A 14,843-nucleotide genomic window follows, 5' to 3' on the forward strand; every position below is an offset into this window, starting at 1 on the left:
TGTTGTTGTGGTGGTGTTTGTTGGTCCAGCTTTGGTGCTGTTGTGGTGGTGTTTGTTGCTCCAGCGTTGGTGTTGTTGTGGTGGTGTTTGTTGCTCCAGCGTTGGTGTTGTTGTGGTGGTGTTTGTTGCTCCAGCGTTGGTGTTGTTGTGGTGGTGTTTGTTGGTCCAGCGTTGGTGATGTTGTGGTGGTGTTTGTTGGTCCAGCGTTGGTGTTGTTGTGGTGGTGTTTGTTGCTCCAGCGTTGGTGCTGTTGTGGTGGTGTTTGTTGCTCCAGCGTTGGTGCTGTTGTGGTTGTGTTTGTTGCTATAGCGTTGGTGCTGTTGTGGTGGTGTTTGTTGCTCCAGCGTTGGTGTTGTTGTGGTGGTGTTTGTTGCTCCAGCGTTGGTGTTGTTGTGGTGGTGTTTGTTGCTACAGCGTTGGTGTTGTTGTGGTGGTGTTTGTTGCTCCAGCGTTGGTGCTGTTGTGGTGGTGTTTGTTGCTACAGCGTTGGTGCTGTTGTGGTGGTGTTTGTTGCTACAGCGTTGGTGCTGTTGTGGTGGTGTTTGTTGCTACAGCGTTGGTGCTGTTGTGGTGGTGTTTGTTGCTACAGCGTTGGTGCTGTTGTGGTGGTGTTTGTTGCTCCAGCGTTGGTGCTGTTGTGGTGGTGTTTGTTGCTACAGCGTTGGTGTTGTTGTGGTGGTGTTTGTTGCTACAGCGTTGGTGCTGTTGTGGTGGTGTTTGTGGCTCCAGCGTTGGTGATGTTGTGGTGGTGTTTGTTGCTACAGTGTTGGTGTTGTTGTGGTGGTGTTTGTTGCTACAGCGTTGGTGCTGTTGTGGTGGTGTTTGTTGGTCCAGCGTTGGTGTTGTTGTGGTGGTGTTTGTTGCTACAGCGTTGGTGCTGTTGTGGTGGTGTTTGTTGCTACAGCGTTGGTGTTGTTGTGGTGGTGTTTGTGGCTACAGCGTTGGTGCTGTTGTGGTGGTGTTTGTTGCTACAACGTTGGTGCTGTTGTGGTGGTGTTTGTTGCTACAGCGTTGGTGTTGTTGTGGTGGTGTTTGTGGCTACAGCGTTGGTGCTGTTGTGGTGGTGTTTGTTGCTACAACGTTGGTGCTGTTGTGGTGGTGTTTGTTGCTACAGCGTTGGTGCTGTTGTGGTGGTGTTTGTTGCTACAGCGTTGGTGCTAGTAGTAGGGAGTAAGAGCCACAGACGATATTTTTTTTTGGGGAGAGGACCCCTGTGGACTGTAAGAGCCACAGACGATATTTTTTTTTCAGAAAATATCGTCTGTGGATCTTAGGGGTTTTCAGGCAAATTTGGGGAGTCACAGATTTGGGATTAAGGATTTCTTATGAGAAAAATAATTTCCGAGATCTTAGAAGTTTGTTAAGCATTCTTATGATGAAAATAAGTAGGAAAATCTTAAAGAAAAGTTTTAGAAAAATCGTGTTTGTGTCACAGCATTTCCAGGTAAACTCTATGGACAACCTTTGCCCGTTTTCAATCACACATTTTCCAAGAGCATTTTCAGAGAATATTGTCTTAGATGTTTTGTTAAGGAAAACAGACAACTTATCCATAACATTTAGTTTTATATCCATTTACGGCTATTTCATCTGTAAATACCAAAATTTAACAGAGCCCAGTTTTAAGCTCATATTTCATCAGAGACCAGTTTATACCGAAATTCGCCAGAGTCTACTTTGAGAGCAAATTTCATCAGTGTCCTGTAATCTGTGAAAACTTGACAGAGACCATTTTATACCCAATTTTCGGCAGAGTCCAGTTTATGCTCAAATTCGCCAGAGCCTACTTTGAGAGCAAAATTAGTCAGAGACAGTTTTAAGCTCATATTTCATCAGAGTCCAGTTTATGCTCAAATTCGCCAGAGTCTACTTTAATAGCAAAATTCATCAGAGTCCAGTTCTTGATCGAAATTCATCAGAGTCCAGTTTTCTAGCAATTTTCATCAGAGTCCAGTTTATGCTCAAATTCGCCAGAGTCTACTTTGAGAGCAAAATTCGTCAGAGTCAGTATTTAGCTCATATTTCATCAGAGTCCAATTTATACCTAAAAATGAACAGAGTCTACTTTGAGAGCAAAATTAGTCAGAGACAGTTTTAAGCTCATATTTCATCAGAGTCCAATTATCAACAGAAATTCGCCAGAGTCTACTTTGAGAGCAAATTTCATCAGAGTCCTGTAATCTGTGAAAATTTGACAGAGTCCAGTTCTTGATCGAAATTCATCAGAGTCCAGTTTTCTAGCAAAATTCGCCAGAGTCTACTTTGTGCCAAAATATTCAGAGTCCTGTAATCTGTGAAAATGTGACAGAGTCCAGTTCTTGTCCCCCTGTATTTGCATATTTTCTCTATATTCAGCTGTGTTCTTCACTTTTTGTCCGTGTTTTCTGTGTTCATTCCATGTTCTACAAATGTTCACAGTCCCATTCAGTTCATATTTTCACAAGTATCTCCATTTTTTTCTATAATCTTTCTCTTAGTCTCATTACTTTCTCTACAAATTCTAGTCATATTTTCTATGTTTTCATGTTCATCACATGTTCTCTTTACAACTTTTATACTCAATATTCATGCTAACTTCCATATTTTGTGTTCTTTGTCAATATTCATGTTCCTCTACAAGTTCATGGTCCTCACAAGATCACTTCGTTTTTCACCTTCACTTACATGTTTTCTACATTCTTTGTCATATTCTCCATGTTCTTCACAAGTCCATTGTTCATTCTTTGTATTCCCTATTCTCCTTATCATGTTTTCATGTTCTCTGTAAGTTCATATTCCCAGCATGTTCACTGTATTCAACAACTTTTTCTTACATGTTTTCTGTGTTCACCGTATGTTCACTGTGTTCATTCCCTTACTTAACCTCAATTTTTTTTATGTTCTTTGTTTCTTCCATTCACTAACTAGTTCTTTGTCAAATATTAGCATCAGCAATACAGTTTCCTCAACAATTTTAGTCACCAAGTTTTTATTTGCAAAAACTATGTCAAAGTAATTCTCGTAGTCAACTTAATAGTTCTACCAGCCATGTTCTTAAACAAATCTACACTTTATTCAGTTCCAAATTTACAAAGACAAACCTTTCTTGTAACTTCTTAACTAAAAATCTTTCGCCAATCAACTGAAACATAGTCACTTTCCTCATTTCTCAACTAACTTATTATCCAATCAACCAAAAAAATTGTCAAAGGAATCTTTCCAACACTGTTCATAACTAAACTTATTCCCTAGTCATCAGAAAATAACCGTGTTCTTCATGTTTCATTGTCATTTCATAACTAAAAAATCTTTCGCCAATCAACTAAAAAACATAGTCACTTTCGTCATTTCTCAACTAAACTTATTATCCAGTCAACTAAAAATAGTCAGAAATATCCTCGTTCAACACTGTTCTTAACTAAAACAACCTTTCTCTTAGCTAAAAATTGTCAAAGGAAACTTTTTCAGCACTTTCTTAACAGGCGCTATGTTTCATCAAGAAAAATTGTCAAAGGAAACTTTTCCAAAACTGTTCATAACTAAACTTATTCCCTAGTCATCAGAAAATAACCGTGTTCTTCATGTTTCATTGTCATTTCATAACTAAAATTATCTGCCAATCATCAGAAAAAGTCATGTTCATCACGTTTTGGCTTTTGCTCAACTAAAAGTATTCATCGGTCAACTGAAAATAGTTACTTCATCATGTTTCCTTGTCATTTCTTAACTGAAATATCACTTCTCTCATCTGAAAATAGTCAGGATTAGCCTCATTCAACATCGTTCTTAACTAAAACAGCCTTTCGCTTAGCTAAAAATTGTCAAAGGAATCTTTTCAACGCTGTTCATAACTAACTTTATCCATAGTCAAGTAAGAAAATATAGTCAAAGATATCTATCATCGTCATTCTTAACTGACATTATACTTTGCGGAGCACTAAAATAGTCACTGTCGTCATATTTGTCTTTTTCCTCAACTAAAATAGTCAAATGTAACTTTTTCAACACTTTCGTAACTAAAATTATATGTCGCTAAGTAAGAAAAAATAGTCAAATGTAACTTTTTCAACACTTTCGTAACTAAAATTATATGTCGCTAAGTAAGAAAAAAATAGTCAAAGGTGCTCTCCGTTACACCAAAGTTACTCTTCGAGAAATCAAAGACACTCTTCAATACATCAAGGACTTACTCAAAGACACCAAAGTTACACTCTAAGACATCCTTCGAGACATCAAAGACATCCTTTAAGACTTCAAGGGCACTCTTCGAGATATCAAAAGACACTCTCAAACACTCAAAAATTTACTCGCATCCCTCAAAGTTATTCTCGGAGCTATCAAAAAGTTAATCTCAGAGCTATCAAATTATTCTCGATGTCATCAAAAAGTATTTTCTCGTTCATCAAAGTTAATCTCAGAGTTAACAAAGGTAATCTCAAACTCACTCTCGTACATCAAAGTTGTTTCAAAGACATCAAAGTTAATCTCAGAGTTATCCAAAGATATTCTCATGTCCACAAAAGTTATTCTGAGCTATCAAAGTTAATCTCAAACATCTCCGTTCATAAAAGTTATTCTCTAAGAGCTATCAAAAGTTATTCTCAGTCATCAAAGTTATTCCAAGAGACGTCAAAGTTAATCCAAGACATCATCTTTCATCAAAGATATTCTCTCTAAGCCATCAATGTTCTTCTCTAAGACATAAAAGTTATTCTCTAAACCATCAATGTCGTTTCAAAGACATCAAAGTTAATCTCAGAGTTATCCAAAGACATTCTCAAAGTCATCTAAAGTTATTCTCTAAGACATCAAAGTTATTCTAAGAGTTATCAAAAGTTATTCTCAGTCATGTTATGTTATTCTCTAACTCACTTCCATTCATCAAAGACATTCTCTAAGCCCTCAAAGTTATTCTCTAAGACAACAAAGTCATTCCCAGAGTCATCAAAAAGTTATTCTTCGAAACATAAAATTTGCTCTGTAAGACATCTTCGTTCATCAAACTTATTCTCAGAGATATCTAAAGTTATTCTCGGAGCTATCAAAAAGTTAATCTCTAAAACAACAAAAGTTATTATCAGAGCTACCCAAAGCTATTCTCAGAGTCGCCTTCGTTCGTCAGAGCAACTTTCAAAACATCTTTGTTCAACAAACATTGTTTTCAAAGTCATCAAAAGTTAATCTAAGACATCTGCTTTCATCAAAGTTATTTTCAGAGACATCTAAAGTTATTATGTAAGACATAAAAGTTATTCTCAGAGACATCAAATGTTATTCTCGAAGTCATCAAAAGATATTTTCAGAGACATCTAAAGTTAATTTCTATGTTATAAAGTTATTCTCAGAGACATCTAAAGTTAATCTTGGTCATCAAAGTTGTTCTCTAAACATCAATGTTGTTCTCCAAGACATCAAAGATGTTCTCAAAATCATAAAAGTTATTCCCAGAGCTATCAAAGTTCTCCAAGACATCAAAGATGTTCTCAAAATCATAAAAGTTATTCCCAGAGCTATCAAAGTTATTCTCAAAGTCATCAAAGTTATTCAAAGAGCTAACAAAAGTTATTCTCTAAGTAACCTTTCGTTCATCAGAGAAGCTTTCTAAGACATCTTCGTTCATCAATGTTGATCTCTAAGTCACCTTTGTTCATCAAAGAAACTATCCTTCTTCCATCAAGTTATACTTTAAGACAACATTGTTGTTCTCTAAGACATCTTCAGGCATAAAATTTCTCCCCAAATGTAACTAGTTCAGCTTTTCATATCAAACTTACACTTCTGTTAAATATATTTTATTAGACATTTTACCTTTTAAACTGTTCTCTGAACTACACTGTTCAAACCTACGTAACCTATCCTCTCCACCCAATGTTACTTAGTTAACGTAACGTTCCTAAACCTAACTTTACCTATCCTATCCTAACATAACTTACCTTACCTTACCTACCTTTCCTAACTTAACCTGCTTAACCTATCTTACCTAACTTTACCTATGTTACCTTACCTTACCTTACCTACCTTTCCTAACTTAACCTGCTTAACCTATCTTACCTATCTTACCTAACTTTACCTATCTTACCTAACTTAACCTGCATAACCTAACTTTACCTATCTTACCTGACTTTACCTACCTTTCCTAACTTAACCTGCATAACCTAACTTTACCTATGTTACCTTACCTATCTTACCTAACCTAACCTAACCTAACTTTACCTATGTTACCTTACCTTACCTATCTTACCTAACTTTACCTATCCTAACATAACTTACCTTACCTTCCTTATCTTACCTAACTTTACCTATCCTATCCTAACTTGTCGTACCTAACTCAATCTTACATTCCCAAACTGATGTATCCTAACTTATCTAGTCAAACCAGACATGATCTAACTTACATAAGTATTCCTTCTTGTCTTTTGTGTTTCGTCAATCATTGTCTCATATTCATTTACTCATTTCATTAGTTAATTTCTCAAATGGTCACTTATGCATTTCAAGTGCTATTTGTTAGAGATTGGATATTTAAGCATTTCAAAGAATTATAATTTCTCAAATGGACGTTTTGCATTTCAAGTGTTATTTGTTTAAGATTGGGTATTTAACCATTTCAAAGGATTTTGTTATATATGGGAACTTACTCGTTTCAAGGGCTAATTTCTCAAATGGTCATTTTTGCAGATCAAGGGTTATTTGTTAAAGTTCATCAAGTTGCCCATAAGTTGTATTTATTATGTTTGTTATCATATGTTCTTATTCCCCAACCCCTTAACCTAACCTCTTGTAATCTTAGTGTATTTGGTAGGTTCTATCATATGTTCTTATTCCCCAACCCTTTAACCTAACCTTTCAGATGTAGTTTTGTTGAATATATTATCCTTTTCCTAACCTTTCAGATGTAGTTTTGTTTCTCCTTTTTGTATATTTTTACCCAAACCCACCATCCCACTTAACCATCTTTCCTTCTTTACTTTGATTCTCCTACTCCTTCTAACCCTCCTTTTCTATCTCTCTCCCTTATTCTCTCTCTTCCTCCCCCTCTCTCTCCCTCATTTGCTCAAATGCTCTCTTGTTTCTCAAATTCAAGTCTTAATGCTTCCATTCTCACACCCTCACTCTTATTCACTTAGTTTTTCTTTTTCTCAAATTCAAGTCTTAGTGCTCCCATTCTCACACCCTCACTCTCATTCACTTAGTTTTTCTTTTTCTCAAATTCAAGTCTTAGTGCTCCCATTCTCACACCCTCACTCTCATTCACTTAGTTTTTCTTTTTCTCAAATTCAAGTCTTAGTGCTCCCATGCCCACACTCTCTCTCATTCTCTCTTCTTTGGTCCCATTTTCTTCCGCCCCCTCTCTCTTACTCCTTGCTCTTCTTTCATGCTCTCACTCCCTTGAGCTCTTGTTTCTCAATTTCAAGTCTTAGTAGATCTGATTCTTTACTATCGTAATTTTTATTATTACTATGATAAAGAATGAACTTATATGTGAAAACAAAGTAAAGAAGGAAAGAAGGTTAAGTGGGATGGTGGGTTTGGGTAAAAATATACAAAAAGGAGAAACAAAACTACATCTGAAAGGTTAGGAAAAGGATAATATATTCAACAAAACTACATCTGAAAGGTTAGGTTAAAGGGTTGGGGAATAAGAACATATGATAGAACCTACCAAATACACTAAGATTACAAGAGGTTAGGTTAAGGGGTTGGGGAATAAGAACATATGATAACAAACATAATAAATACAACTTATGGGCAACTTGATGAACTTTAACAAATAACCCTTGATCTGCAAAAATGACCATTTGAGAAATTAGCCCTTGAAACGAGTAAGTTCCCATATATAACAAAATCCTTTGAAATGGTTAAATACCCAATCTTAAACAAATAACACTTGAAATGCAAAACGTCCATTTGAGAAATTATAATTCTTTGAAATGCTTAAATATCCAATCTCTAACAAATAGCACTTGAAATGCATAAGTGACCATTTGAGAAATTAACTAATGAAATGAGTAAATGAATATGAGACAATGATTGACGAAACACAAAAGACAAGAAGGAATACTTATGTAAGTTAGATCATGTCTGGTTTGACTAGATAAGTTAGGATACATCAGTTTGGGAATGTAAGATTGAGTTAGGTACGACAAGTTAGGATAGGATAGGTAAAGTTAGGTAAGATAAGGAAGGTAAGGTAAGTTATGTTAGGATAGGTAAAGTTAGGTAAGATAGGTAAGGTAAGGTAACATAGGTAAAGTTAGGTTAGGTTAGGTTAGGTAAGATAGGTAAGGTAACATAGGTAAAGTTAGGTTATGCAGGTTAAGTTAGGAAAGGTAGGTAAAGTCAGGTAAGATAGGTAAAGTTAGGTTATGCAGGTTAAGTTAGGTAAGATAGGTAAAGTTAGGTAAGATAGGTAAGATAGGTTAAGCAGGTTAAGTTAGGAAAGGTAGGTAAGGTAAGGTAAGGTAACATAGGTAAAGTTAGGTAAGATAGGTTAAGCAGGTTAAGTTAGGAAAGGTAGGTAAGGTAAGGTAAGTTATGTTAGGATAGGATAGGTAAAGTTAGGTTTAGGAACGTTACGTTAACTAAGTAACATTGGGTGGAGAGGATAGGTTACGTAGGTTTGAACAGTGTAGTTCAGAGAACAGTTTAAAAGGTAAAATGTCTAATAAAATATATTTAACAGAAGTGTAAGTTTGATATGAAAAGCTGAACTAGTTACATTTGGGGAGAAATTTTATGCCTGAAGATGTCTTAGAGAACAACAATGTTGTCTTAAAGTATAACTTGATGGAAGAAGGATAGTTTCTTTGATGAACAAAGGTGACTTAGAGATCAACATTGATGAACGAAGATGTCTTAGAAAGCTTCTCTGATGAACGAAAGGTTACTTAGAGAATAACTTTTGTTAGCTCTTTGAATAACTTTGATGACTTTGAGAATAACTTTGATAGCTCTGGGAATAACTTTTATGATTTTGAGAACATCTTTGATGTCTTGGAGAACTTTGATAGCTCTGGGAATAACTTTTATGATTTTGAGAACATCTTTGATGTCTTGGAGAACAACATTGATGTTTAGAGAACAACTTTGATGACCAAGATTAACTTTAGATGTCTCTGAGAATAACTTTATAACATAGAAATTAACTTTAGATGTCTCTGAAAATATCTTTTGATGACTTCGAGAATAACATTTGATGTCTCTGAGAATAACTTTTATGTCTTACATAATAACTTTAGATGTCTCTGAAAATAACTTTGATGAAAACAGATGTCTTAGATTAACTTTTGATGACTTTGAAAACAATGTTTGTTGAACAAAGATGTTTTGAAAGTTGCTCTGACGAACGAAGGCGACTCTGAGAATAGCTTTGGGTAGCTCTGATAATAACTTTTGTTGTTTTAGAGATTAACTTTTTGATAGCTCCGAGAATAACTTTAGATATCTCTGAGAATAAGTTTGATGAACGAAGATGTCTTACAGAGCAAATTTTATGTTTCGAAGAATAACTTTTTGATGACTCTGGGAATGACTTTGTTGTCTTAGAGAATAACTTTGAGGGCTTAGAGAATGTCTTTGATGAATGGAAGTGAGTTAGAGAATAACATAACATGACTGAGAATAACTTTTGATAACTCTTAGAATAACTTTGATGTCTTAGAGAATAACTTTAGATGACTTTGAGAATGTCTTTGGATAACTCTGAGATTAACTTTGATGTCTTTGAAACGACATTGATGGTTTAGAGAATAACTTTTATGTCTTAGAGAAGAACATTGATGGCTTAGAGAGAATATCTTTGATGAAAGATGATGTCTTGGATTAACTTTGACGTCTCTTGGAATAACTTTGATGACTGAGAATAACTTTTGATAGCTCTTAGAGAATAACTTTTATGAACGGAGATGTTTGAGATTAACTTTGATAGCTCAGAATAACTTTTGTGGACATGAGAATATCTTTGGATAACTCTGAGATTAACTTTGATGTCTTTGAAACAACTTTGATGTACGAGAGTGAGTTTGAGATTACCTTTGTTAACTCTGAGATTAACTTTGATGAACGAGAAAATACTTTTTGATGACATCGAGAATAATTTGATAGCTCTGAGATTAACTTTTTGATAGCTCCGAGAATAACTTTGAGGGATGCGAGTAAATTTTTGAGTGTTTGAGAGTGTCTTTTGATATCTCGAAGAGTGCCCTTGAAGTCTTAAAGGATGTCTTTGATGTCTCGAAGGATGTCTTAGAGTGTAACTTTGGTGTCTTTGAGTAAGTCCTTGATGTATTGAAGAGTGTCTTTGATTTCTCGAAGAGTAACTTTGGTGTAACGGAGAGCACCTTTGACTATTTTTTTCTTACTTAGCGACATATAATTTTAGTTACGAAAGTGTTGAAAAAGTTACATTTGACTATTTTTTCTTACTTAGCGACATATAATTTTAGTTACGAAAGTGTTGAAAAAGTTACATTTGACTATTTTAGTTGAGGAAAAAGACAAATATGACGACAGTGACTATTTTAGTGCTCCGCAAAGTATAATGTCAGTTAAGAATGACGATGATAGATATCTTTGACTATATTTTCTTACTTGACTATGGATAAAGTTAGTTATGAACAGCGTTGAAAAGATTCCTTTGACAATTTTTAGCTAAGCGAAAGGCTGTTTTAGTTAAGAACGATGTTGAATGAGGCTAATCCTGACTATTTTCAGATGAGAGAAGTGATATTTCAGTTAAGAAATGACAAGGAAACATGATGAAGTAACTATTTTCAGTTGACCGATGAATACTTTTAGTTGAGCAAAAGCCAAAACGTGATGAACATGACTTTTTCTGATGATTGGCAGATAATTTTAGTTATGAAATGACAATGAAACATGAAGAACACGGTTATTTTCTGATGACTAGGGAATAAGTTTAGTTATGAACAGTTTTGGAAAAGTTTCCTTTGACAATTTTTCTTGATGAAACATAGCGCCTGTTAAGAAAGTGCTGAAAAAGTTTCCTTTGACAATTTTTAGCTAAGAGAAAGGTTGTTTTAGTTAAGAACAGTGTTGAACGAGGATATTTCTGACTATTTTTAGTTGACTGGATAATAAGTTTAGTTGAGAAATGACGAAAGTGACTATGTTTTTTAGTTGATTGGCGAAAGATTTTTTAGTTATGAAATGACAATGAAACATGAAGAACACGGTTATTTTCTGATGACTAGGGAATAAGTTTAGTTATGAACAGTGTTGGAAAGATTCCTTTGACAATTTTTTTGGTTGATTGGATAATAAGTTAGTTGAGAAATGAGGAAAGTGACTATGTTTCAGTTGATTGGCGAAAGATTTTTAGTTAAGAAGTTACAAGAAAGGTTTGTCTTTGTAAATTTGGAACTGAATAAAGTGTAGATTTGTTTAAGAACATGGCTGGTAGAACTATTAAGTTGACTACGAGAATTACTTTGACATAGTTTTTGCAAATAAAAACTTGGTGACTAAAATTGTTGAGGAAACTGTATTGCTGATGCTAATATTTGACAAAGAACTAGTTAGTGAATGGAAGAAACAAAGAACATAAAAAAAATTGAGGTTAAGTAAGGGAATGAACACAGTGAACATACGGTGAACACAGAAAACATGTAAGAAAAAGTTGTTGAATACAGTGAACATGCTGGGAATATGAACTTACAGAGAACATGAAAACATGATAAGGAGAATAGGGAATACAAAGAATGAACAATGGACTTGTGAAGAACATGGAGAATATGACAAAGAATGTAGAAAACATGTAAGTGAAGGTGAAAAACGAAGTGATCTTGTGAGGACCATGAACTTGTAGAGGAACATGAATATTGACAAAGAACACAAAATATGGAAGTTAGCATGAATATTGAGTATAAAAGTTGTAAAGAGAACATGTGATGAACATGAAAACATAGAAAATATGACTAGAATTTGTAGAGAAAGTAATGAGACTAAGAGAAAGATTATAGAAAAAAATGGAGATACTTGTGAAAATATGAACTGAATGGGACTGTGAACATTTGTAGAACATGGAATGAACACAGAAAACACGGACAAAAAGTGAAGAACACAGCTGAATATAGAGAAAATATGCAAATACAGGGGGACAAGAACTGGACTCTGTCACATTTTCACAGATTACAGGACTCTGAATATTTTGGCACAAAGTAGACTCTGGCGAATTTTGCTAGAAAACTGGACTCTGATGAATTTCGATTAAGAACTGGACTCTGTCAAATTTTCACAGATTACAGGACTCTGATGAAATTTGCTCTCAAAGTAGACTCTGGCGAATTTCTGTTGATAATTGGACTCTGATGAAATATGAGCTTAAAACTGTCTCTGACTAATTTTGCTCTCAAAGTAGACTCTGTTCATTTTTAGGTATAAATTGGACTCTGATGAAATATGAGCTAAATACTGTCTCTGACTAATTTTGCTCTCAAAGTAGACTCTGTTCATTTTTAGGTATAAATTGGACTCTGATGAAATATGAGCTAAATACTGACTCTGACGAATTTTGCTCTCAAAGTAGACTCTGGCGAATTTGAGCATAAACTGGACTCTGATGAAAATTGCTAGAAAACTGGACTCTGATGAATTTCGATCAAGAACTGGACTCTGATGAATTTTGCTATTAAAGTAGACTCTGGCGAATTTGAGCATAAACTGGACTCTGATGAAATATGAGCTTAAAACTGTCTCTGACTAATTTTGCTCTCAAAGTAGGCTCTGGCGAATTTGAGCATAAACTGGACTCTGCCGAAAATTGGGTATAAAATGGTCTCTGTCAAGTTTTCACAGATTACAGGACACTGATGAAATTTGCTCTCAAAGTAGACTCTGGCGAATTTCGGTATAAACTGGTCTCTGATGAAATATGAGCTTAAAACTGGGCTCTGTTAAATTTTGGTATTTACAGATGAAATAGCCGTAAATGGATATAAAACTAAATGTTATGGATAAGTTGTCTGTTTTCCTTAACAAAACATCTAAGACAATATTCTCTGAAAATGCTCTTGGAAAATGTGTGATTGAAAACGGGCAAAGGTTGTCCATAGAGTTTACCTGGAAATGCTGTGACACAAACACGATTTTTCTAAAACTTTTCTTTAAGATTTTCCTACTTATTTTCATCATAAGAATGCTTAACAAACTTCTAAGATCTCGGAAATTATTTTTCTCATAAGAAATCCTTAATCCCAAATCTGTGACTCCCCAAATTTGCCTGAAAACCCCTAAGATCCACAGACGATATTTTCTGAAAAAAAAATATCGTCTGTGGCTCTTACAGTCCACAGGGGTCCTCTCCCCAAAAAAAAATATCGTCTGTGGCTCTTACTCCCTACTACTGGTGCTGTTGTGGTGGTGTTTGTTGCTACAGCGTTGGTGTTGTTGTGGTGGTGTATACGCACTTTAAAATATAATATACGCACTTTACAATTTTAACATCCCACCCTCACACTTAACAGTAACATCCCACCCTCACACTTAACAGTAACATCCCACCCTCACACTTAACAGTAACATCCCAGCCTCACACTTAACAGTAACATCCCACCCTCACACTTAACAGTAACATCCCAGCCTCACACTTAACAGTAACATCCCACCCTCACACTTAACAGTAACATCCAACCCTCACACTTAACAGTAACATCCAACCCTCACACTTAACAGTAACATCCCACCCTCACACTTAACAGTAACATCCCAGCCTCACACTTAACAGTAACATCCAACCCTCACACTTAACAGTAACATCCCACCCTCACACTTAACAGTAACATCCCACCCTCACACTTAACAGTAACATCCCACCCTCACACTTAACAGTAACATCCAACCCTCACACTTAACAGTAACATCCCACCCTCACACTTAACAGTAACATCCCACCCTCACACTTAACAGTAACATCCCAGCCTCACACTTAACAGTAACATCCCACCCTCACACTTAACAGTAACATCCAACCCTCACACTTAACAGTAACATCCAACCCTCACACTTAACAGTAACATCCCACCCTCACACTTAACAGTAACATCCCAGCCTCACACTTAACAGTAACATCCAACCCTCACACTTAACAGTAACATCCCACCCTCACACTTAACAGTAACATCCCAGCCTCACACTTAACAGTAACATCCCACCCTCACACTTAACAGTAACATCCAACCCTCACACTTAACAGTAACATCCAACCCTCACACTTAACAGTAACATCCAACCCTCACACTTAACAGTAACATCCAACCCTCACACTTAACAGTAACATCCCACCCTCACACTTAACAGTAACATCCAACCCTCACACTTAACAGTAACATCCCACCCTCACACTTAACAGTAACATCCAACCCTCACACTTAACAGTAACATCCAACCCTCACACTTAACAGTAACATCCAACCCTCACACTTAACAGTAACATCCAACCCTCACACTTAACAGTAACATCCCACCCTCACACTTAACAGTAACATCCCACCCTCACACTTAACAGTAACATCCCACCCTCACACTTAACAGTAACATCCCACCCTCACACTTAACAGTAACATCCCACCCTCACACTTAACAGTAACATCCAACCCTCACACTTAACAGTAACATCCAACCCTCACACTTAACAGTAACATCCCATCCTTCACATTTAATAATAAAAATAAAGTTATGTTTATAACACTCAACCAGTCGTGGGAATTTTTTGGATATTGTGACCACCAGAGGACACGGTGCTCCTGGTGACGTAACACACCAGAGGACACGGTGCTCCTGGTGACGTAACACACCAGAGGACACGGTGCTCCTGGTGACGTAACACACCAGAGGACACGGTGCTC

Source organism: Procambarus clarkii, chromosome 28 (genome assembly GCF_040958095.1).
Source record: "Procambarus clarkii isolate CNS0578487 chromosome 28, FALCON_Pclarkii_2.0, whole genome shotgun sequence".
NCBI lineage: Eukaryota > Metazoa > Arthropoda > Malacostraca > Decapoda > Cambaridae > Procambarus > Procambarus clarkii.